The 25,886-nt window shown below is 41.0% G+C and overlaps 6 non-coding genes and 1 pseudogene across 13 annotated transcripts in view; 2 read left to right on the forward strand and 5 right to left on the reverse strand.

Annotated features, from left to right (window-relative positions):
- Nucleotides 1–16,042, forward strand: part of LOC144737040 (cytochrome P450 2C20 pseudogene) — a 30,683-nt pseudogene extending 14,641 nt beyond the window's left edge. For 4 of the 7 annotated variants that reach the window (XR_013588865.1, XR_013588859.1, XR_013588863.1 and 1 more), the window contains 2 exons: nucleotides 6,607–6,701; nucleotides 8,681–16,042. The product of XR_013588865.1 is annotated as a cytochrome P450 2C20 pseudogene, transcript variant X5 (transcript). Of the gene's footprint in view, nucleotides 1–3,547; nucleotides 3,925–6,606; nucleotides 6,702–8,680 lie in introns of those variants that run through there. The other 3 variants (XR_013588866.1, XR_013588867.1, XR_013588862.1) reach the window with 2 other exon arrangements.
- Nucleotides 16,043–22,409: 6,367 nt separating this feature from the next.
- On the reverse strand, nucleotides 22,410–22,482 carry TRNAM-CAU (transfer RNA methionine (anticodon CAU)). The gene has a single exon. It is a non-coding gene; the product is annotated as a tRNA-Met (tRNA).
- Nucleotides 22,483–22,897: 415 nt separating this feature from the next.
- TRNAM-CAU (transfer RNA methionine (anticodon CAU)) lies at nucleotides 22,898–22,970 on the reverse strand. The gene has a single exon. It is a non-coding gene; the product is annotated as a tRNA-Met (tRNA).
- An 843-nt stretch (nucleotides 22,971–23,813) lies between these two features.
- TRNAM-CAU (transfer RNA methionine (anticodon CAU)) lies at nucleotides 23,814–23,886 on the reverse strand. The gene has a single exon. It is a non-coding gene; the product is annotated as a tRNA-Met (tRNA).
- Nucleotides 23,887–24,079: 193 nt separating this feature from the next.
- TRNAM-CAU (transfer RNA methionine (anticodon CAU)) lies at nucleotides 24,080–24,152 on the reverse strand. Its single transcript has one exon. It is a non-coding gene; the product is annotated as a tRNA-Met (tRNA).
- Nucleotides 24,153–24,567: 415 nt separating this feature from the next.
- TRNAM-CAU (transfer RNA methionine (anticodon CAU)) lies at nucleotides 24,568–24,640 on the reverse strand. The gene has a single exon. It is a non-coding gene; the product is annotated as a tRNA-Met (tRNA).
- A 1,035-nt stretch (nucleotides 24,641–25,675) lies between these two features.
- TRNAM-CAU (transfer RNA methionine (anticodon CAU)) lies at nucleotides 25,676–25,748 on the forward strand. Its single transcript has one exon. It is a non-coding gene; the product is annotated as a tRNA-Met (tRNA).
- Nucleotides 25,749–25,886: the final 138 nt, after the last annotated feature.

A 25,886-nucleotide genomic window follows, 5' to 3' on the forward strand; every position in this document is an offset into this window, starting at 1 on the left:
AGAACCAAGAATATAATAGAGCAATTTCAACATTATAGCTGCTTCTTAGTCTGACGCTCCACTGTCATAAAAAATAATTGGACAGGCACTCTACATTGTAGCAGACAGAAGACAAGGCGAAAATATAGGCACGAAGCTAGAAACTGCATTTTACAATGTGGTGAAATGCAGTTTCGAAACACTCAATTTTGGAGAAGCATTTGCTAAACTAAACCATTTTATTTTCCAGGTAAATCCCACAGAGCTATTATCTCTTTTTCAGAGGCGACATGGTCAAACATGGATAACTTATAGAAATTGCTTATGTGTGGGAATTTTCGAAGCCAAATAATCTAGACACAGCATTGGTGCATCATTTATAAATGCTTGGGCACCCCAGGTGCAGTCATGCACATGGAGGAGATGTAAATCGGCAGATCGAAGAGGTGATGGTGCCTACAGGTGTATCAGCTATTGAATGTAAAGTGGTCCGAGGCCATTGAAGGCCTTGGATGTTTTCAGCAGAACTTTAAATTGGACCCGAAATGTTAGGAGGATGTTACATTGTGCCTTGCTGCACCTCCGTCGGTAGCGTGGGGAGAATGTTTCCCCCAAATTGACCTAGGGGAGACCCAGGACTGGATCCGATATTTGTCATGGATGTTGGTTGTGGCCAGGAATAAAAAATGGTTAGTTGGGTTCATAGTGCACTGCCACGTCAAAATAACGCTACACTGGCGGCCACGGAAGTGATGCAATCAAAGTGTACATGGATATGCATAATGGTGGGCTGGTCTGGGCTTTTGCCATGTAGATTGAAAGTGGGCTTGACTCAGGGTCAGATTTTGGAGAATTTGTGTTAAGAAGGGGAGAGAATACAGGATATCATTGGTCTTGAATTTTCGGGCAGTCTGGTTACAGCCTGAATTATATAACGGAAGTCAAAATTAAACATTCATATATTCTAAGACAATGTAGGTCGTCTACCTTCATTATGAGTTGTCTCTAAATTGCCTGAATCATTTCAGAGAATTTAATTCGTTTACAGCGCAAACTACATTTGCTACAGCATACTTTATACATTCCTACTATGTCGGATGTAAAGTTGACTAATAGTGTAAGAACATCATCTACTTCTAATGGTAAACTGTCAAGTTCACATATTTACCAACCAACCTTCATTGTTATTTGAAAATGTTACAATATATTGGTCTGTACATGGCTGCAAAGGTTGTTACGTTGTTTTTAAATTGGCAAATCTACTCAAATATGGTTATAACATGCATTGCGCAGCGTGCAGAGCCACCTCTGTTTCATTAGCACTAGTATTGGCCACACCACTGCAGTAGCCAGCATGTTGTTTTTGAATGAGTCATCTCGAAAGCGTTAAAAGGTCCAATGACTATTCATACCTGAAGCACAGCAAAGCAAAAAAACAAGACAATAAAAACGTGACGAACAATTAGAAGGTCTAGTAGTAGTAGGTTTTTACCCTTTAAACTGGTACAGAAACTGACACCTTTATACAAGGCATCATGTTTGCAATAACCACAACACAAGCAGTCAAAATGCAAACAAAAATAAACAACTCTGATGATGATAATGATATGCACTGTCCTTGAAGTTGATTGGTCCACACCCGAGACAGCCTTTCTTAGAGCCTAGTCTCTATTGGTGTTGGACCAGATGACGCCAAAAGGCGTACAACACAAAGACAGCGCACTATCAGAGTATTGAGAGCTCGGGGTAGGCATTTACACTATGATACCTCCTTTACCAGTGGCAAAATATAGTAGTAGGTTTTTACCCTTTAAACTGGTACAGAAACTGACACCTTTATACAAGGCATCATGTTTGCAATAACCATAACACAAGCAGTCAAAATGCAAACAAAAATAAACAACTCTGATGATGATAATAATATGCACTCTCCTTGAAGTTGATTGGTCCACACCCGAGACAGCTTTGCTTAGAGCCTAGTCTCTATTGGTGTTGGACCAGATGACGCCAAAAGGCGTACAACACAAAGACAGCGCACTATCAGAGTATTGAGAGCTCGGGGTAGGCATTTACACTATGATACCTCCTTTACCAGTGGCAAAATATAGTAGTAGGTTTTTACCCTTTAAACTGGTACAGAAACTGACACCTTTATACAAGGCATCATGTTTGCAATAACCATAACACAAGCAGTCAAAATGCAAACAAAAATAAACAACTCTGATGATGATAATAATATGCACTCTCCTTGAAGTTGAATGGTCCACACCCGAGACAGCTTTTCTTAGAGCCTAGTCTCCATTGGTGTTGGACCAGATGATGCATTTTGACTGCTTGTGTTGTGGTTATTGCATATATGATACCTTGTATAAAGGTGTCAGTTTCTGTACCAGTTTAAAGGGTAAAAACCTACTACTATATTTTGCCACTGGTAAAGGAGGTCTCATAGTTCTAGATTTGAAGCTTTCGTGACTGCAAGGAATCATCTTCTTAGGTTTTTTCGGTAAAGTCACGTAGAAAGTAAAATAAAATAAAAAAATAAAATAAAAAACAAAAATCACGACGTTTCGGAGGCAACACAAGTCTCCGTCATCAGGTGGGACCGTCACAGCCAGATTAGCTGTATCAAGTGAGGCAATGATTCAAGATGTAATCCCTTAAAAGCGAGTTGAGGGGGGAGGGAGAGGGAGGGGGGAGCTCATCAGACTATGGTAGCCAATGAAAGGAACGTATCGGGAGGGAGGGGGGGGCGAGGCCAAAAGGGTGGGCGATGGACGTGGAAGCGCTTGTGCGCAAGCGGCCAATTACTGCACACGCCAACACAATGGAGCGATTGTGCGCAGGCGGCCAGCCACTGCACCCGCCAACACAATGGGCAGACCTCTTCTTAGGTTTTTTCTGTAAAGTCACGTAGAAAGTAAAATAAAATAAATAAAAAAATAGATATATAAATGAATTATTTATTTATTTATTTATATATTTTTTATTTTTTTACTTATTTTATTTTACTTTCTACGTGACTTTACCGGAAAAAACCTAAGAAGATGATTCCTTGCAGTCACGAAAGCTTCAAATCTAGAAACAATGGGCAGAGAGGAGGAGGGGAGGTCTAATACACATGATAGACAAAAGAACGAAAATGATGATGGGTACAAACTTAGGGGGAGCTCATCAGACTATAGTAGCCAATGAATGGAACGTATCGGGAGGGAGGGGGGGCGGGGGGGGGGGCGAGGCCAAAAGGGTGGGCGACGGACGTGGAAGCGCTTGTGCGCAAGCGGCCAATTACTGCACACGCCAACACAATGGAGAGAGAGGGGGAGGGGGGAGTCTGATACACATGATAGACAAAAGAACGAAAATGCCCATGTTTATACCAATGCTGGTTGAACAATGAAGAGAGTACTGTTAAAATAACTGGGGATGTTAACACTCGGTAAAGTACAGTAAAATAGTGCCTGTCAGATAAGATGGTCCAAAATTTTTTTGTGATTAAGTCTTTTTTGCGTGGTTGATAACATCTTTCCAATGATTACTAAGTTTGTACCCATCATAATTTACACTCATAGTGTAAATTAGAAAGTCGTTGGATTATCCAATCGACCTCATGAGTTCGGGGAGAATTGTGGCACAGTGGTTAATGCACTGCACTGTGAACGTGACGACCGGCCTTTGATTGTGAACTATTACTCATATCAGTGGGGCAAGTGATATCTGAACCGGTCCCAGACCCTTCCCTACATCAACAGTAATTGACTGAGTGGTGATTTATAGCTAACAGCAGTGCACTGAGATTACAGATTTTTTTTTTACGATGCGCCTTTGAACAGTCTAAAGTGCAAATATACAGTGGACTGGCCAAACGGTTGTCACTTTAATGAAATCCAGACACAGTACCTTGCAAGTTGGGCACCATATGCGTTGAAACTACTACATATGACAGAGGTAAGGGACATTGGCGAGGCGTGGAGGTACCAGTGGCTACCTTTTGCAAGTGCGAGCAGAACTTGTTTTTTACCATACGTTACCTCGTTGATCAGTGCAAGTTAGTGGAATTACCTACCTGATGGAAAATGGGTAATATTCTTATAGCGGGGCGAGTCTATCCATGACAATCACTGTTGTAGCCCCCACACAGTTGCAAATACTTTATCGACACCAGGGGAAAATTAGTCGAGTCAACCTCCAGCAAGGATATGAACACGCAACCTTCTGATTGTGAGCCGCACAATTAGACTTTTACTGAAATCTAGAATTAGACTTTTACCTGTTATAATAGTTCCGAGAGTATTGTAATTACTATAATACCAGCTTCTATATCAAATACAAAACTACAATAATGCATTAATAAAACGAATAACTGTTTAACACGTAGACTTTCGCAACCAATATCCATAAGAGGTTTTTGGTTAGATCACGTAAGTGTGTCGTTAAAACCCGCCACCACCCGACACAGCCAACTAGTAAGGGTTGTCACGTCAACAGAACATGCAAATTCGTCACAAGCTCAGCACACCGGTGTGTTGGAGAGCCACGCCACAACATTTACAATCTGAGTACGACGTTTCGCCAGTAATTACAACTAGCTTCATCAGGCGACATCCAAATTTGTGGAGGAGTTTAACTGTTTCGTTCCTTATATAGAGGCGTTGATGTGGTGACCACTCTTCTGTGCTCTTGCAAATGTGGGGGGGGGGGGGATTAATGAGGCAACGCACATTATGCATCTACATTATGCGAGCCCTTTTAACTAGTCCTTCCTGTCTATTGTGTTAGGGATTACCAACGGTAATCACTATTGAAGTACACTGCCCTTTGTAGGCATGCATTTAAATAATTTATTATTTAATGATTCGCTTCCACGCAGCACTAAGGCGGTAGCTATCCGAAAGGTTAAAGATATTTTTATTTGATAATAGGTTTTTTCCTTTTTTTTCTGGCGACAAAACAGGTGTTAAGATTTTTAAACACCAAACTGTCTGCATTAACCACAATGCTTGTGGTCAGAATGCAAACAAAAAACACTCTGATAATATATGTATTGTCCTTGAATTTGATTGGTCCACATCAGAGACAGCTTTCTTTCGAGCCTCGTCTCAAACGGTGTTAGACCAGAGGACGCCAAAAGGCATACTATTATCAGAGTATGTTTTTAAATCCTTTATATTAAGTTCGCATGCTTGCTTGCTTGCTTGCGTGCTTGCTTGCTTGCGTGCTTGCGTGCTTGCTTGCTTGCTTACGACCGTGCAAATCTTTCGGTCGTTTTTTAACCCACTTCCCGTGATCCAATCGAGCTGACATTTTCCACACAGACTCGTTGTGCCAGACAATTAATGTTCGTGAAAAAAAATTCCCAAAATTTTACCCTTTTTAGGCAAAACAAAATTATTTTACATATATTCAAATAGAACTCATTCATCGCTTTGGCTGAACATCACAGTATAAGAGCCCAGAGCGTAACCCCTCCAAAGGCCGTGGCGGAGTAGCGCAGTTGGTTGCGCCCTCGCTTCCCATGCCAAAGGTCGCGGGATCGATCCCCGCGTCCTCCACAGGCGAATATATTTTTAAATCCTTTATATTAAGTTCGCTGCCACGCATATAAAGGATTTATAGTGAAAAACTTTGTTTTTACGGGTTATACTTATTTTTGTATTCTGGCCACAAGCATTGTGGCTAATGCAGATATGATTCATCGTAAAAGGTTTCAGTTTGGTATTTTAACATCTTAACACCTGTTTTCTTGCCAGAAAAAAAATTGAAAAACCTATTATCATATTTTGATACTGGCAAAGGATATCCCATGATGTAGATTATTTTCATTTCTTTAAATTTCGATAGATTATCTCATTAGTCTTGGCCAGTAGTAGCTAGTTTTGCACAAAACTTCAACATTATAAAAATCAATTGAGTGTCCGTGTTGGCACGCGTATTCTGCTACTGCTGACAGTTGTATTTGGGATAATGTAATATGTATCTGATGTTCTTTCAGTCTCGTGCTAAACAATCGTCTTCTTTGCCCAACATGACATTTACCACACGTGCAGTTAATCCTGTACACGCCTTCTGTTGATAGCTTCGGTAATACATCTTTTGTAGCAGATATTAATTTCTGTATTTTATGTACTGTGCCAAATCTGCCTTGGATGTTTTCTTTTTCCAAATATCTGGCTAGTGTGTCAGTTACTCCCACAATGTACGGTATAATAATAGTTTTTCACCCTTTAAACTGGCAACAAAACGGACACCTTTATACAAGGGATCATGTTTGCATTAACCACAACACTTGCGGTCAAAATGCAAACAAAAAGACAACTCTGGTAATGAATGCACTGTCCTTGAAATTGATTGGTCCACACCCGAGACAGCTTTTCTTAGATCCTTGTCTCACTTGGTGTATAAAGGTGTCAGTATTGTTGCCAGTTAAACGGGTCAAAAACTATTACTATATCTTGCTACCGGCAAAAGAGGTCTCATGATGTACAGTATTTTGATCGTTTTAATTACTTGGGCAGTTTCAATGCTCTTGTTATTTGATTTGGTTTTGGTATTCAATGCCCTGTTGATTTGTGCATCATTGTAACCGTTCATTTGCAGCGCTTCTTTAACATGTTGAATTTCATTTCTCAGACTGTCACCATCTGACACGTTTTTAGCTCGAGGAATGAGCGTCTTGATAAGAGAAGATTTCTGTGCGGGGTGATGGTGTGACTGCATTCAGATAGGTATCAGTATTCGTTTTCTTTCCGTAAACAGGCTTGAAGTTATTGCTTTTGTTTAAAAATCTTCCATGTACAAATTCGATATCACAGGAGTCAAAGGAGAGCCCATTGCTGCTCCTTACTTTTGTTTATATGAGTCACCTTGCCACAAGAAGTGTTCTTTAGACAGTGTTCAGCTAGTCTTGGGATATATTTGGCTAAACCTTTGTTCGTTACCAGAGTGTCGAGTAATGTAATTGACTCGTTGACCGGAACCCTCCTGAACAGAGAGGTCACATCAAAACTTACGAGCGTATCATTAGGGTTAAGCTTAATATCTTTAATTATATTAACGAGATGTTCAGAGTTTTTGATTAACGAAGAGGTCCTACCTATGTAGGGCTGTATTGGTTTTGTTACGTATTGTGCTAATTTGTATGTGGCAGAGCCTATTGTATTAACTATGGGTCTTATTGGTGCATCAGGTTTGTGAATCAAAACCACCAAGACTATGTAGGCTTCCAAAAAATTACGAACTTGATGTCACATTAAGACCCATAGTTAGTACAATAGGCTCTGCCACGTACAAATTATCACAACACGTAACAAAACAAATACAGCCCTACATCGGTAGGACCTCGTCGTAAAAGTGAGTGTGCCCGTGCAGACGCTCGTGTTACGAACTAGGTAACCCAAGTTCGACCCAAGTTCGATTCCTTATCACGATCAATACCAGTGACGATTACCTAAATCGGTCCTGGGCCTTCCCTAGGTCGACTCAAGCTCAAATGAGTACCTGTTTTGTGTGTAAATATCACTACTGGGAAGTCAAAAGGCGTGGTGCTGGAAATGCACTCCGTTTGCCGTGTCAGTCTTCATTGGTGCTACTCGCTAACAGCACTTGTCCCAACAGTCTGTTAAGGCTATACGGGCAGGAATCTTCATTGTTGTGTGTGTGTGTCCGTGCTCGCGCGTGCCACCGTGTGTGTGCACAATCTGGGGGTCTCATTACGCCTTTTCCGACAAGCAAGCCAACATGAGGACTCAAATGGAAATAAGACTATTTTTTTCTTAATTTCATGTTACTTTACTTTATTCTAGAAGTTTTCGTGAATGCAAGGATCCATACTATTTGGTTTATTCGGTAAAGTCACATAGGTAAAAAATAAAATAAAATATATAAAAATAAGAGATAAAATAGAAAAAAATAAAAGTAAATTAAATCACGACGTTTCGATTGCAACACAAGCAATCATCACCAGGTGTGAAAATCACTGCTAGAATTTTTTTTTACTAAAGTGGGAGAAATGCCGAGGCTAAGGAGTGTATATAAGTGTGGACGTCAGGGACTGGGACGTGAGACTGTGAAGCCATGTTACATAGGGGTAGTTACGTTTACGGCAATTATAGAACCCGTCCCGTAAGGGAAGTGTTAATAAAAGACTCGCCTCAACTCACGTGGTGTGTATGTCTTTATTGAAGCACTACACATGCAAATGCACAGTATTTCTTCTCATTGATGAGTTAAACACGTTCCTTCGGAGTGGACTGGTAGGAACTTGGTTGGACAGCACATTCCTGCGATCCGTGTCACGTGGCGCAAGCTGCGTGGGCGGTGCGTCACGTGGTGCTGAGCCCTCCCGAAGCACTCTATGAATTACAAATCGAGGGCGTGGCTATGCACGACAGACAAATAATCCCTGGTGGGCAGTGTGGAACTGTTGTTCCTACCTGTATAATTATTCCCTTTTTTGTTAAACCGTAACACAGTTTTATAACTGACTGTATGGACATTTAAATATTTAAATACAGTATATTGCATTCCGTGCGACTTATGGACAGGTCTCAGGAACAGAACCAGTTTGTTAGTTGGGGACTGCCCATATCTAATCAGAGACTGGCCTGTCAGTTTATTGTTTTAAGGCCCCATGTGATAAATGCAATGTTCAGGAAATCATATAATAATACCACTTGGCTTGGCATGTGTGTGAATGTGTGTGCAGAACAAAAATCAAGACAAGTACTCATCTTACTACATCGCACAACCTGCAGTACAGTATGGGCCAACTTCTGGACACAACTGCTGCTGCTCAGGAATGGAGCTCTTTCTTGGGGCACCAGGCACTGATCAGCCTGGCTATATTTTGCATAATTTTCCTGGTTCTTCGGGCTATACTCCAGGAGGTAAAGGCAACTAAACGCCCATTGGGCTTTCCTCCTGGCCCAAAAGTGATACCATTTTTAGGGAATGTGCCTCTGTTTAAGAAACCCGATGTTGCCATAGAGGAAGTTACGAAACAGTATGGAGAGGTGTGCAGCGTAATGATGGGCAAGATTTCCATGGTGTTTGTGAGTGGCTACCAGGCAGTAAACGAGGTCCTAGTGCATCAAGGGCATGCGTTTGCAGACCGGCCAAACATCCCCCTCACCAAAAAAGTCAACGGAGGCCTAGGCATTATTTTTGCTCCATATGGAAAATATTGGATGCAACATCGTAGGTTCACTCTGTCAACATTGCGGAATTTTGGACTTGGTAAGTCATCCATAGAACAAACCATTCAGGCAGAGGTTGGCTTCTTAATTGAGGCATTTAAACAGAAAGGATCGGCATTTGACCCTCACTATAACTTAAACAGTGCTGTGGGAAACATAATTTGTTCCATGGTGAAAGGGAAACGGTATGAATATAGTGATAAGCAGTTCCATGATTTTTTGCACCTCATTGAAAACAATCTTCAGCTCCAATCAGGGCTGCTGGGAACTTTATGCAACTTATTTCCCTTCTTGATGGACTTTCCTGGACCGCAGCAGAGAATATTCACAAACATGGCAAAATCTAAACAGTTTATTCGTGATATAATATCTGAACGCCATGCAACAAGAGATCCCCTCAAGCCAATGTGCCTGATTGACACCTACTTGTCTCAATTGGAGAAAGAGGACAATCCCAACAGCAGCTTCTCAGAACAGAGTCTCATCATGTTGACGTTGGACCTTTTCACTGCTGGCGCAGAGACGACCTCCACCACATTACGCTGGGGCCTTCTCTACATGATGATGCACCCTGAAATACAAGCCCAGTGCCATGATGAGATTGACAAGATTGTGGGATCAGATCGACTACCATGCATGGAGGACAGACACAGTCTGCCCTACCTGGATGCTGTGATCCATGAGATACAGCGCTTCAGTAACATTGTTCCATTCGGGGCTCCGCATGCCACCACCACAGACGTCAAGTTACGCCAGTACTTGATTCCAAAAGGGACGATCATAATAGTGAATATGAAATCGGTTCTGAGTGATGAAAATCATTGGAAAACCCCATACGAATTCAGTCCAGAAAACTTCCTTGATGAGGATGGCAAGTTTGTAAAGTCAGATGCCTTCCTGCCCTTCTCTGCTGGCCCCCGTGTCTGCCTGGGGGAAAACTTAGCAAAGATGGAGCTCTTCCTTTTCTTTGCATCTCTTTTGCAGCATTTTGAGTTTATCTGGCCTGATCTGGTGTCTCCACCAACCCTGGATTATATATTACAGATCACCAAGGCTCCAAAATCTTACAAATTGGGGCTTCATCTCCGCAATTGAACATAGTTTAAAGAGTGCTATAGTGCAGAGGTGTGGACTCGAGTCATGTGACTTGGACTCGAGTCAGACTCGAGTCATGAATTTGATGACTTGCGACTCGACTTGGACTTGCATAACAATGACTTTGTCCCACCTATGAGATGTGGACTCGAGTCATGTGACTTGGACTCGAGTCAGACTCGAGTCATGAATTTGATGACTTGCGACTCGACTTGGACTTGCATAACAATGACTTTGTCCCACCTCTGCTATAGTGTGTGTGCTGGTTTGAGTCTATAATGTCCAAGCACACATGCACGCATTGGAAATAATTAATGTAAAAAAAACCAATATATCACGATTGGTGAAAAAAATGGTATAAATCTGTTGTACAACAATGAGTGAATCAATTTTACTTTTTCTAGTAAATTGTTTAATCATATGTTACGTTAGTTTATAGATAGAGATGATAGTTTTCTACAAACATCTTCCATTACTTCATTCTTTCACAAGTCACCCGGGGCCCGAGTACATAAACGTAGAAATAGATAATGAGACAATGCTCCCCTGTTCATAGTCTATTTATAGGTGGCAGTGAAATTTCTGGTGACAATTACATTGTGACTTTTTTCAAGCATTTTATACATGCAGTAAATGCATTAGAAAACATATATAGACACCATTACAATAGAAACAACTAACGACTCAGCTGTTTTCATAGGCTTGGATAAGGCATTGATACAATTGATCACCACATCCTGTAAACCAAGTTAGTGATTTTGGACTTATTTAAGTAGCAGTAGGTTGGTGTCTAAATTACTTTGATAGTAGAAAACAATGCGTGACATTGGTCAATCCTTCCTCTGGGTTTAAAAAACAAACACATGCCAAACAGCCACTCAATTACAACCACAGAAAACAACCGCTCAAACAACCACGACTATAAACAACTATTACCACTAAAACACATCAACAAATGCACATGACAACCACAAAATAACGCTAAAATAAATCCACAATCAAATGCTCAAACACAAGTATACATTCTAGATTTGAAGCTTTCGTGACTGCAAGGATTCATACTCTTAGTTCTTTCGGTAAAGCCACGTAGGTAAAAAATTAAATAAAAATTAATAAAAATAAAACAATAAAAATCACGACGTTTCGGAGGCAACACAAGTCTCCGTCATCAGGTGGGACCGTCACAGCCAGATTTGCTGCATTTTTTACCTACGTGACTTTACCGAAAGAACTAAGAGTACAAGTATACATGTCATTGTTATTGCCTTATACAAAATGCAACACTGGTGTTTATTCGTATCTTACATACTTGTCACAAACTATTTGGTAATACCGTGTGAGCAATGATGCACAGGCACAAATAAGTAAATAACTCAATATGATACTGGCAAAAACATTTTGGATAGTGGCTAAAAGGTCCCATAGAGAAAAAAAAAATCACATCGTTAATAATTCTGCCTAACCGGAAACATTATAAACGATGTTTTAGGCAATGGGTGTTCTTAATATCAGATATTATAGAGAGGGAAGAGAAATAAAGAGCATAAGAGTTGGAGACTGCACTTTACTTATAATAATTACATTGAGAAATGTATTCCTGATGAACAGTATTTAAATTTGCATATGAAGAGTTACCTTTATAAAAACAATCTCATCAGGCTCCATAGTATAAAGTGGTCTAACTCTTAAGCACACTAAATTACGTCGAACTTTATTTTACAAGCAATCAGTATAAGTTTCCCATTACATGTATCTGGTTTGTTCATGCTGGAACCGCCCTTGTATTCTGATATGCAACAACTGTTATGTTATATTTTTATATTAATTTCTTTACCTCCTTAGATAGTTCGCAAGAGCCCCCGTGCATGGCTAGTTGCCCTCCAGTAACAAATAGTGTCCTCACTTCCACACGTAAGAGGCAATTCTGAAGATCATTGTGGGGTATCACCTTCCTATGTTCTCGTTGACGTGATCCTTATATCCCTTCCACTTCAAACCAAATGTATTTATTATGCCATCGAATGTATCAAACGAGAGCCTAATAACATAAAGAGCATTTTTTTCTCGAATTCGGTAGAAAAACTCAATACAGGCAGTCCCCGACTTACGATGGTCCGACTTACGATATTTCGATCTTACGATGGCGATAGCGATACGACTAAATTGTTAAATATTTTAAATTTCACGCGGCAGGCAAACGCATCAGCGTACGAGGTACGATACTGTATGTTGGGACGCTGCCGGGATGTACGTATGTTAAAAGGTTTGATAGCAGATAGGATTATTTCCTGAAAAAACGTTCTATTAAATTGCAGTTCATATAGGTAGGCTAAGAATTTACCTTGTTTTTTTACTTTACATTTTACTGTGCAATACAGTATTGTAATTAATAAATACATACAGTATATAGTTTATACAGTACGGTACTGTAAATTGCTCTGTTTTGCTAAATTATCACCATTCTTTAAGACTCCTGGGTAGGCTAGGCCATCTTCGACTTACGATATTTTTGACTTACGATGGAGTCGTAACGCATCTCCATCGTAACTCGGGGACTACCTGTATTTCAAAAGTCGCAATAACGGCATGAAGCAGTCCTTAAAGAGCCGCATGCGGCTAAAGAGCCACAGGTTGCCAACCTCTGAACTGGTATATTGCTACAGTCTCATGAGTGCAGTAAGTACTCCATTTTGACTTAAGACTTTCGTGAATGCAGGATTTAATATTCTATTGTTCTTTCGGTAAAGTCACGTAGATAGAAAAAATAACAATAAAATAATATTCACTTAATTTATTTTATTTTATTGTTATTTTTTATACGTGACTTTACTGAATGAACCATAGAATGTGCAGTAAGTACTGTCAGTCTCAAACTGAAGGTTGTTAGTTCAATCCTTAGTTTACTCTTAAAAAGCCAGTATAAATGAACAAGATTAACCCAATGGCAGAATTTGTTTTGATTGCTCCAAAGAAAAGAATACATCACTGTAGGTGTCTTCATTGGGATAATTTATGATAAAGTCATGATTACTATAATGAATAGAGAAACCCAACATGTTTTGCATTAGTTGATTAACAGTGGAAACCAACTTACATTTTGTAGTAGAATATATGTGAGTGTTTGGTAGAAAAAAATAGTTGCAGCATTGATATCGATCGATGTATATTTTCCCAACAAAATGCCATGGAACTGTTATGGAAATAAAACATTTAGTGTAAAGTAGGATTAAATATGAATTGCCCCAATCATATTAGGCATTTTAAAACTTATTGCAATGGTGATGAGGAAAAATCGAAATTAATTTTTCATTGTTATTTGAGAATATATTTGATTAAGGAAACAATACCAGAGACGGGAGTCTAACTTGACGTGATAGCTACTTCACAATGAAAACTCGAGGTTAGCTCAGATCGTGGAATGTGCCGGATATGCTCTCTACTCCGAGTGGCAATTATAGTGACATACTTTGCCCGCATTAGGCACAGAATGCGAGCTAAGAAATACGCAAACTTTATTTCTGAAAAAGGAAGACATTGATTGCTGAGCTGTGGAGGTCCAATTACATTTTCAGGATCTTTATGGCCTCACAAGAGATTGTTATACGAGTGGGTTGCATTCTGAGCAAGAGACCAGATGGAGTGGAGTGGCCCAAAATGCTAGAAGAAGCCCAGAGGTGGGCCAGAGAGCCAGGGGCCCAGAATGAGCAGAGCATGGCAGATGAGGGTCAGATCCAAGAAGATCCAGAGGAGCCAGGGGCAACCGTGATGTTCACATTAGCTGGGTAGCTTGCGCACCCGTGCTTGTAAGGCTGACCTTGATCGAAGCCGTACATTTCACGAGAGGTATCATGATAAAGCTGTGAAGGAATTGCGGTGAAACAGTGGAGAAGCTCAAAGCTAATTGTCAGGATTCCAGTTTTTAAAGAGTATAGAGACGATACATACTAAAAGTGAGATTAAGGAGACTCAAAGTTAGTGCTGCAGAAGAAATCTGAGGAAACAGAGAAGACATTTGCCTACTGAAATATGAAACACATTTTGAGGTGGATAGAGGTTAACACGAAACCATATTGTGCTAGGTCACAAACTAAAGAAAGTGACTGTAAAACTACAAGTATGTGAATAATTATCACGGTGAAGTCATGTATGTACGTCGGACGTTCAAAGGAGGCCAACATCATCGTTCTACACATCGTCAAGACTCAAGACCCGACCACACCTGGTCAGTCACCAGCTGCATCAACCACCTGGCTGCCATGCCGTCATCCATAAAGCTGCCGTCTTTGCATGTCAGGAGACATTGTGTGCGAACGGCATTTAAACAAAAATGTATTTTACTCATCAATTAACTTCAGTCACCAGTCAGAAGCTTCATACACTTCTGCCGTGTCGCCTCAACTGTGGTGTACGAGGCCATCTGCTACAGACTGTACATTGAAATAAATACGAATTCACAATTATCACACCCTGACATACTTAACCAATCATCAGGAGTTCATTATCACATATTATATTGACATTCAGCGGAACGTAGAAACTAACGAGTTCGTGGCGCCAATGATATTCTGAATTTACTATACACCAACAACATTAAGTGTGCTTCATACTGAGAAAGATGGCGGCAGCTGGCAGCAGCAGTCATCTGCTCAATCCCTAATTTCCCTCCTCCATCACTTTACCTCCCCTACCTGAACCTCCTTGTCTCTTCCCCTGCCGTCTTCTCGTCCACCACCACTATATTTTAGGCATATAGTTTCTTCATTATTTTTGTGATGTCCGTGTTTTGGTTTGTTTGGAGGCACCGCTCTCGTACCTGCTGCCTGCTCCTGCGCCAACTGGCGCATCCGTTTGGTAGCCCGGGTTATTCACTGTGGTGCAGCATCGCTCGCGCTGCGCGACTTACCCGTTATCCCGTGCGACCGGTGGGTCGCTCCGTCACTCACATCCGGTGGCTCCTTCGGTGGGCCATGCAACCACCGGGGGGGGGCTTTGGCTGCCCGAGGTCATCGGGGCTTTGTGCAGTCCCCGAGATGGAAGGGACCTGCAGCCGGGATCTTTCCGGGGGAGTCTTTCACTGTGTCGGCGTGCGGAGCGTGGTTGGGAGCACTCCGCGATCTTCCTCGTTGCGAGCTTGGCCCGAAATTCTGCTAAATTGCAGGGAAGTGGACGTCGTTGACGGAGAGACTCGCTCGCGGAGGCCCCCTTCCCTAGCCTGCCCCCCCCCCGGCCGACCCCCTTTGTCTTCCCAATGAGATGCCTCAACACTTTTCCACCCCCCAGATTTCCGTTGCTCTCCAGCTACGACCAGGCCTACCCCAATACCCTCCTCATGACTCCTGCCGGTTCTGATGTCACTAAAATTACACCACCACTTTTAATAACCCCATTCTTCATCTCAAACTGCTATCTTACGTACAATTTTTATAATAGCTGTAAAGCACCTTGGAAATGGCGCAATATACATTTCAATAAGATATCTTGAAAGCTGATTGCATTTGTTGAATTATGTGCCTTGTAATAATCATAGCGTGTACTGGGTGATACCTTTATTAACCCGAATTCTGAGTTAAGTCATTGGTTTGTTTTAGTTGTGTAACAGGACCATCCACAACTTTAAAGCTTTGGCTCAAGTGTTCGGATATCAAAATAATTTAGTATTCTGTAATGATCACAATCGCTATGTTTCTGTGTTGTAAAAATTATGAAAATGTTAAAATGGTAATTGTGGAATGTTAATGTTTTCAAATGTTGATTAAATGCGTTTTGTTAATGCATAATTATTGCGCGTAAATTAATGATTGATTGGTATGCATCTTCTTATTTAAAAAAATTGTGAATTCAATTAAACGATAGATTTTCGCATTAATGACAAGTTATTATTGGTTTTCACGTTGTTTAGGGGTGTGTGTTATCAATCGTGATAATATCAATGATTCTCGCTTTAATATTTACTGATTATAACTTAATCAATGTGTAATTATGTCAGGTCAGGATACAGTTCTCGCAATTGAGAGATATGATGCATGAGTTAAGAAAGAAGCACTCGACCTTTCTTAATGTAAGTGTAGTGGGTTCAATTCAGGCGCACACTGGAACTTTGGGAGGCAACACTATTTATTCTTAACACAACTCTTAACATAGGGTGGTGACCACCGACCTATCCTCGCTAACACACACCATCACTCGCTAACACTGACGCTCTCATACGACTCGCGTGGCCAAGCCAGGAGGGCTCCTGGTTGGCCACGCTGACTTGAGGCTTGATTCTTCTTCTTCTTCACGAGGTGTCTTCACGAGGCATTTTCATCCCGGACCCGAGCCGCCCCGCACCAGGTGCGGAACCCGCTTATATCCACCTTGGCGGGCCTGGGCCATGCCCAGGCCACGCCCACCTCGAATCCTCGAGAAGGCTCAGCCCCTGGCCACGCGACCCCCAAGATCCCCCTGGGGTCCCCGGCCCCCACCTTTATCCGGTCACGTGTCCGGCCTGGTTCAAACAGAGTGCCATGGCCTGACACAACCCCCGTGGCACTAGCGACAGCCTCCCGGCTCCCCGACCCGGCCGTCATTCCAATATACCCGACGTAGTGACGTCATGTGCGTACAGGCTCCCAGTAGTGACACTACAAGTCACTACATAAGCAACTTTAATATTAACTTACATTGACAGCTGAAACTACTTATCAGAATAGAACTACAGTACCCATGCAAATATACGTACTCGTAGATCTGTACTAAATGATTATAAAAGCATCAACGATTGTATGATAAGATTATGCGATTTAAAAGAAAAGAACCAGGCTCACGATTCAAAACACAGTGTTTATGCGAGCATACGTGTTCATAAAATGTTTACCAAATAGTTTGAAAATCATAAACTATCGAATTTCAAGATTATGCAAGTAAAATAAATCGCATTAATATTTCAAAAAACAATATTCATATAGAAATCCGTGAAGTGGAGTGGATGTGTGTCAGGGTGGCAATCATGAGCAAGGTTAACCCGTTATGATGTGTAGTGTGGTGTGAGTTGGTTCACGTGTGTTTTTCGTATGAGGTGGCGTCACCAACGGTAAGCAGTATGCTCATATGATGGGTGCATGTGATAGCGGGTGTTCATCTTTTGTTTTCACTGTACCCGAAAATACTTCCAGTCCCACAAGGGAGTGTTGATCGGTAGACTTGGTCCACTGCGAGAGTGTGCTGCGACCACGCTGCTTGCTGTCTATACTCAGGGGCAAGGTAAGGTAAAAACCAGGGGCGGTTTCTTCATTAGGGCGATTGGGCGACGCACCACCAATGTCATTCAACCACAGAGTCACGCTAGCCGTCACTGTCAGCCTCTGGATATAGTCCAATCAGCGTCATGTCACGTTCTGTGGAGTACCGCCTCTTTTTGGGCGATTTCACTCCGGCTGAGAATCGCCCCGAGTGTTCCCATAGACTTACATTCAAAGATGTTTTTTTTCGAACGGGGGCGCTGCAATGCATTCTCTATGGCTTCCGGGAGGGCATGCACTAACGTGCTTACGTCATCATACGTGCTAACGTCATCATACGTAAGCACGTTTCATCCAACAATATAATTTATCGCCACCTAGTGGAATCTTTAATAAAAAAACTTGAGTGGTTTGTTTTAATAGTGAGTATATAAACAAACAAGATGTATTGTAAGAGTCACTTTATTTTTCATTAATATTAAAGAAGTGAAGTTGCCTTTACATGCTTAAGCTGTTAATTTATTCATTGCATGGGTGGACCTTATCCTTATCAATCATCCAGACATTTGCCCCCCCCTGAGAGATTTTGCAGGAGCCGCCACTGGTAAAAACAATGAGCCTACCTTTACCCTACCTTTTATCTTACCACAATACAATCACTCTACCCTACCTTTTACCCTTTAGCAGGTAAGGTATAAGGTAAAAAGCAACGAGCCTACCTTTACCCTACCTTTTACCTTTACCCCGTACAAATTACCCGATTACAGGGTAATTACTGGGGTACTATACATGAAAAAGGTTTATAATGGTAAATGCTAGGTAGAGCGCTTTATACATATAGAATACTCTCGATTCCAATTTTACACGCTTTCTTTGATCTCACTCTGTCTTATTCGTTGGTTCTTTTCGGTTAAGTCACGTCTAAAAATAAAATAATAAATTAAAATAAAATAACATTACGACGTTTCGATTGCAACACAAGCAATCATCATCAGGCATAGAAGAAATAGCAACTAAAATCTAACTAGAAAACTATAGACAGACATACAAGCAGACAGACATCACAACGGCACAGAGAGAGAGGAGTAAGCTGACAACGCGGCACGGGCACGCAAGCCTGAAAATTAGGAGACAGGCACACGAAAATTAAATAACCTAGTAAAATATCGAAATGTGATGTAATACAACACAGAGAGTCGGTTAACACACAATTAACGCATAGCCTGGTTGATTACGTGTTTCAAAATTTGCTAAGTTAGAATTTTAAGTGTGAAAATTCCAAGGAGAGGACACAGGCAGAGAGAACAAATAGACAGAAAGAAAAAAGGATAAGCTTAAAACTTCCCCGTAGAAGTGGTTCAAGGGACCGTCACAGAAACGACTCCTCTCTTTGTGCCGATTTGTGTCCTCTGTTTGCCGTTGTGATGTCTGTCTGCTTGTATGTCTGTCTACAGTTTTCTAGTTAGATTTTTGTTGCTCACACTTAAAATTCTAACTTAGCAAATTTTGAAACACGTAATCAACCAGGCTATGCGTTAATTGTGTGTTAACCGACTCTCTGTGTTGTATTACATCACATTTCGATATTTTACTAGGTTATTTAATTTTCGTGTGCCTGTCTCCTAATTTTCAGGCTTGCGTGCCCGTGCCGCGTTGTCAGCTTACTCCTCTCTCTGTGTGCCGTTGTGATGTCTGTCTGCTTGTATGTCTGTCTATAGTTTTCTAGGTAGATTTTTGTTGCTATTTCTTTTATGCCTGATGATGATTGCTTGTGTTGCAATCGAAACGTCGTAATATGTTATTTTATTTTAATTTATTATTTTATTTTTAGACGTGACTTAACCGAAAAGAACCAAAGAATAATTCCTGCAGTCACGAAAGCACCTAAATTAAGATCTCACTCTGTCTGTTGTTGTCGTTGTTGTATCCTTAAATCGTGTAACTCAATTTTAACCCACTTCCCAATGTGGTATCGACTGCAAACTTGGTATACTTATGTCATACTGATGATAACACTATATTCTACCATTAAAATATGTTTGTAAACATTATTTTTCATATGTTATGTTTCGGCTTGGGTCTAATTGTCCACGGTCAACTGACGTTGGCTGTAAATGGCCACGGTCCCTTATGTGAATGCAAGCTGCGGGGCCACGGACTGCGCCACGGAGCTTTTAGCGGTAAACAAGGTACTGTATTTACCGGGTAATACTTCGCGCTACCTTTACCCTACCGGGTAATTCTTCCGAGCGACCTTTACCCTACCCTTTACCTTACCCCTTGGCATGTCGACACCTTTACCCTTTACCTTTTACCCGGTAAAAAGGGTAAATTACCTTACCTTGCCGAGGCCTACTTGGTCCACAGCTGAAGTGCGCTCGCGGCTCTCGAGTCCGCATGCTGCCAGTCAGCCGTTAGCTGCTGCGCCATACGCTCGTAGGTTTTATGCACTCCAGGCTCGATCTGCATCTGGAGTACACTGCTGCCCTCGAACCAGCACATGCCAGTCAGTCGTCAGCTCTGCCATGTGTTTGCAGGTTGTTTGTATGCCAGGCTCGATCTGTAGCTGGAGCATGCTGCGGCCACGCTGGCCCAGCACGCTTCGATTCTATTATCAGCCTTAGGAGTGGCTTGGTTCGCGAGCACCCTTGGTTGCTCCCTCCAGGAGGTCTCACGCTGAACAGCAGCCTGCACGTGACAATGCTTACACACTCCCAGCCTCTTCATATGGCATGCAATGTCAGTCAGTGGTTAGCTCAACCACCAACAGAATTTCCCAGCCTGTAGCTTGGGCAATATTTCTGTCGACGCACTCAATACTGGCGTGTACCTCAAATCTCAACATGGGGAAGTTGCTTTGTGCCACCACGGGCGTTTTGCCAACAATTCCCTTCCACCTCTCAGCTTCCAACAGTACTATTTCGATAACTCGTTCACACCACAATAGCGCGACGAAGAGCTGCATAAGACACCTTGCCACGAATGGGCGCTTATCCGAAATTTTCCTCAACCACGTAACTTTATCGTAACACTACATTTCGAAGTCCTCGACTCTGCAAGACTTAACACATGAAGAGAAATACAAAAGCAAAACTTTCAGGGATACTTAAGAGTCTTCCTTAGTAAGAACTCAACTTTCTAGCTAGAAATGAGAGCTAATTCCCAGAGTGCCTCTGCAAGACTGATTTGTATGATTTTGTATGCTGATATATATGAATTTATAACTTATTTAATTTATTAAGACACACTAAAGCCTGAAGCTCCTTCCACCTTTGCACATGTGGTACATTCATCGGATCCGCATTAGTACATCCCTGGTTTTGGCTCCATAAACATCCTGGCACCTGATGTCTTAACCCCTATTATACTCCCTTTGGAGGTCATCCCAAGACATGTGTGAAAACAGACTCACTTAATTGCCCTTGTGATGTCTGTCGACTCATAAGAGTTAGCCAACTCATAAAAGTTAGCCAACATGTGTGTGTGTCACACATGTGTGTGTGTCACATCTATGTGTCTGTTTAATTGTGAAACGGCCTTCCTTTCTTCCCCTGGGTATCCATGTCTGTGTTTGTCCCCTTTCCTATTGAGCCTGATTTGTTGAGTTTTATTCCCATTTACAATGAATAGAGTGGCAGTTATCTGAACTGGTCCTGGTGCAGCATATAAAGATCACCACTAGGAAGACAAAGGCGGTCAGACACAGCTCTAGTTATACCCCTTGAATACATAATATTTTTGGCATCATTAGTATTATATATATTGTTGTAAATGATCCTGAGGTTCAATATTTCAATGCTTCCATAATTCATTATCAAGTTTCATATGCTTAACCCAGACCTCATGGCAATTATGTATGGATAAGTGGATGTTAATGAAACATGCAACTAATCATATTCAAAACCTCCTTACTCGGTGCTATATTATGTGACGATATATATTATATCATTGGATTAACATATAGTACCCCGAAGTTTAAGATTATTCATATTCGTTCATTTTGAACGTTAAAAGTTTCCAGACATTATGGTTTGTTAATCCAGAAAATCGTTGAAACGGCAAATTACATTATTGTCTCTTTGCTCTGTATTTGTGCTCAGGTGGGCAGCGGGTTTATGGTGTTTTGCCATGGGTCCTCCCTTTCGCATCGTGTTCTGCTCTGTTCATTGGAGATGGCTGATGCCAGACCCGACCCGTGAATATCTCTCAGAAAATATTCTGGTTCACTCCTTGCCCAAGCAATGGTTACCTCATCTGCCATTAACCTGTTCTCAAACTTCTAATTTGAATGGCAATTAGTATGCCCCTCATGGTTCTCCTCAACTCTCAGAATACAATTAATACACATATGTCTACAAGGAGCTATGACATTCAAAACAGACAATATCAAACTACAGATGATATAGTGACATAGAATGGGTCACTCGGGCGCGTAGCACTGTTTACTGGTAGGGAGCGGGATCGTGGGTGTAGTAGCCCAGGTCTACCAGCAGGGCAGGTGAAGTGTGCCATTCGAGCGCGTAGTGCCAGTTGCTGGCAGAAAAGGATAATTATTTGATTAAACGTATGTTATGCACAGAAAGCGGATGGATTCCTAACGCATCATTTGAATTTGGAATGATCGAAATGTTAATTTTATGCCAAAAATAAGCTAGATTTGCGAAATGTGAGGATCGAACTCACGACCTTCAGATTATGAGACTGACGCGCTACCTACTGCACTAATGAGGCTGATATTTTATTATTTTTATTCTAATTGGAGTATCTCAAATATTGGGAATCAATTGGAAGTTACAAAGAGGCACAACAATAACAGGATAAGTAATTGATGAAACGTACACAAAAAGCGGATAAATTCCACACACATCATTTGAAGTTGGAATTAATATCTAAATGTACATTTTATGCCAAGAAAACAATAATTTGCCCCATGTGAGGATCGAACTCACGACCCTCTGATTATGAAACTGACGCACTACCTACTGCGCTAAAGAGGCTGATTATTTCTAGCTTTGTTCTAATTGGAATGTCTCATATATTGGCATTCAATTGGAAGGTACAAAGCCACAACAAACACGTTCCTTCAGAGTGGGCTTGTCGGAACTTGGTTGGACAGCGCATTCGTGCGATCCGTGTCACGCGGCGCAAGCTGCGTAGAGCGGCGCGTCACGTGGTGCTGAACCCGCCCGAAGTACTCTATAAATTACAAATCGAGGGCGTGGCTATGCACAACAACACAGACAGAAAAATATTCCCTGGTGGGCAGTGTGGAACTGTTGTTCCTACCTGTATAAAACGAAAAGTATTTGATGAAACGTATGCTATGCACAAAAAGCGGATCAATTCCTAACGCATCAATTGAATTTGGTATTAATAACTAAATGTACATTTTATGCCAAGAAAACAATACTTTGCCCCATGTGAGGATCAAACTCACGACCTTCAGATTATGAGACTGACGCGCTACCTACTGCGCTAATGAGGCTGATATTTTATTATTTTTATTCAAATTGGAATATCTCAAATATTGGTATATCAATTGGAAGGTATAAAGAGGCACAACAATAAGAGGATAAGTAATTGATGAAACGTATGTTATGCACAAAAAGCGGATCAATTCCACACGCATCATTTGAATTAGGAATTATTATCTAAATGGTAATTAAATGCCAAGAATAAGCTAACTTTGACGCTATATGAGGATCGAACTTCACGACATTCAGATTATGAGACTGACGCGCTACCGACTGCGCTAATGAGGCTGATATCTTATTAGCTTTATTCTGATTGGAACATCTTAAATATGGGCATTCAATTGGAAGGTATACAGAGGAACAACAATAAGAGGATAGTATTTTATGAAACGTATGTAATGCACAAAAAGCGGATCAATTCCACACGCATAATTTGAAGTTGGTATTATATAAATATATTTTATGTCAAGAAAAAAATACTTTGATAGTTTTTATTTTTTTACTCTTTCATCTGGCAACAAAACTGACACCTTTTTTACAAGGAGTCATGTTTGCATTGACCACAATACCTGTGGTCAGAATGCAAACAAAATACATCTGCCTCATGTGAGGATCGAACTAACAACCTTCCGATTATTAAGCAAAGACAATACCTACTGCTCTAATGAGACTGATGTGAGATCAGTTTTATTCTAATTAGGATATCTCAAATATTGGGATTCAATTTGAAGGTATAAAGAGGCACAACAATAAGAGGATAGGTAGTTGATGACACGTATTTTATGCATAAATAGCGGATCAATTCTTAACAAATAGTTTCAAGTTGGAATTCATATGCCAATAAAACAATACTTTGCCACATGTGAGGATCGAACTCATGACCTTCAGATTATGAGACTGACGCGCTACCTACTGCACTAATGAGGCTGATATTTTATTATTTTTATTCTAATTGGAGTATCTCAAATATTGGGAATCAATTGGAAGTTACAAAGAGGCACAACAATAACAGGATAAGTAATTGATGAAACGCACACAAAAAGCGGATAAATTCCACACACATCATTTGAAGTTGGAATTAATATCTAAATGTACATTTTATTCCAAGAAAACAATAATTTGCCCCATGTGAGGATCGAACTCACGACCCTCTGATTATGAAACTGACGCACTACCTACTGCGCTAAAGAGGCTGATTATTTCTAGCTTTGTTCTAATTGGAATGTCTCATATATTGGCATTCAATTGGAAGGTACAAAGCCACAACAAACACGTTCCTTCAGAGTGGGCTGGTCGGAACTTGGTTGGACAGCGCATTCGTGCGATCCGTGTCACGCGGCGCAAGCTGCGTAGAGCGGCGCGTCACGTGGTGCTGAACCCGCCCGAAGTACTCTATAAATTACAAATCGAGGGCGTGGCTATGCACAACAACACAGACAGAAAAATATTCCCTGGTGGGCAGTGTGGAACTGTTGTTCCTACCTGTATAAAACGAAAAGTATTTGATGAAACGTATGCTATGCACAAAAAGCGGATCAATTCCTAACGCATCAATTGAATTTGGTATTAATAACTAAATGTACATTTTATGCCAAGAAAACAATACTTTGCCCCATGTGAGGATCAAACTCACGACCTTCAGATTATGAGACTGACGCGCTACCTACTGCGCTAATGAGGCTGATATTTTATTATTTTTATTCAAATTGGAATATCTCAAATATTGGGATATCAATTGGAAGGTATAAAGAGGCACAACAATAAGAGGATAAGTAATTGATGAAACGTATGTTATGCAAAAAAGCGGATCAATTCCACACTCATCATTTTAATTAGGAAATATTATCTAAATGTTAATTGCATGCCAAAAATAAGCTACCTTTGACCCATATTCTTAGGTTTTTTCGGTAAAGTCACGTTGGTAAAACATTAAAATTAATAAAAGTAAAATAAAATAAAAATCACGACGTTTCGGAGGCAACATAAGCTTCCGTCTTCAGGTGGAACCGTCACAGCCACGACAGCTGTATCAAGTAAATGAGAGCCTCACCTTACCATATGAATAATAAAAAGTGTGCTGTTCTTGGCCCTTCCCCCCTCTCCAACCATTATATAAACGGAGTGGTAGCTCCTGCAATCTCTCATTTACTTGATACAGCTGTCGTGGCTGTGACGGTTCCACCTGAAGACGGAAGCTTGTGTTGCCTCCGAAACGTCGTGATTTTTATTTTATTTTACTTTTATTAATTTTAATGTTTTACCTACGTGACTTTCCGAAAAAACCTAAGAATATGGGTCAAAGGTAGCTTATTTTTGGCATACAATTAACATTTAGATAATATTTCCTAATTAAAATGATGAGTGTGGAATTGATCCGCTTTTTGCATAACATACGTTTCATCAAATACTTTTCGTTTTATACAGGTCGGAACAACAGTTCCACACTGCCCACCAGGGAATATTTGTCTGTCTGTGTTGTCGTGCATAGCCACGCCCTCGATTTGTAATTTATAGAGTGCTTCGGGCGGGCTCAGCACCACGTGACGCGCCGCCCAACGCAGCTTGCGTCGCGTGACACGGATCGCACGAATGCGCTGTCCAACCAATGTCCGACCAGTCAACTCCGAAGGAACGTGTTTGTTGTGCCTCTTTATACCGTCCAATTGAATGCCAATATTTGAGATATTCCAATTAGAACAAAACTTATAAAATATCAGCCTCATTAGCACAGTAGGTAGAGCGTCAGTCTCATAATCTGAAGGTCGTGAGTTCGATCCTCACATGGTGCAAAGTTAGCTTATTTTTGGCATAAAATTAACATCTCGATCATTCCAAATTCAGATGATGCGTTAGGAATTGATCCGCTTTTTGTGCATAACATACGTTTAATCAATTACTTATCCTCTTATTGTTGTGCCTCTAAATAC

The sequence above is a fragment of the Lampetra planeri genome, chromosome 3 (assembly GCF_965212315.1).
Source record: "Lampetra planeri chromosome 3, kcLamPlan1.2.h2, whole genome shotgun sequence".
In the NCBI taxonomy this organism is placed as follows: domain Eukaryota; kingdom Metazoa; phylum Chordata; class Hyperoartia; order Petromyzontiformes; family Petromyzontidae; genus Lampetra; species Lampetra planeri.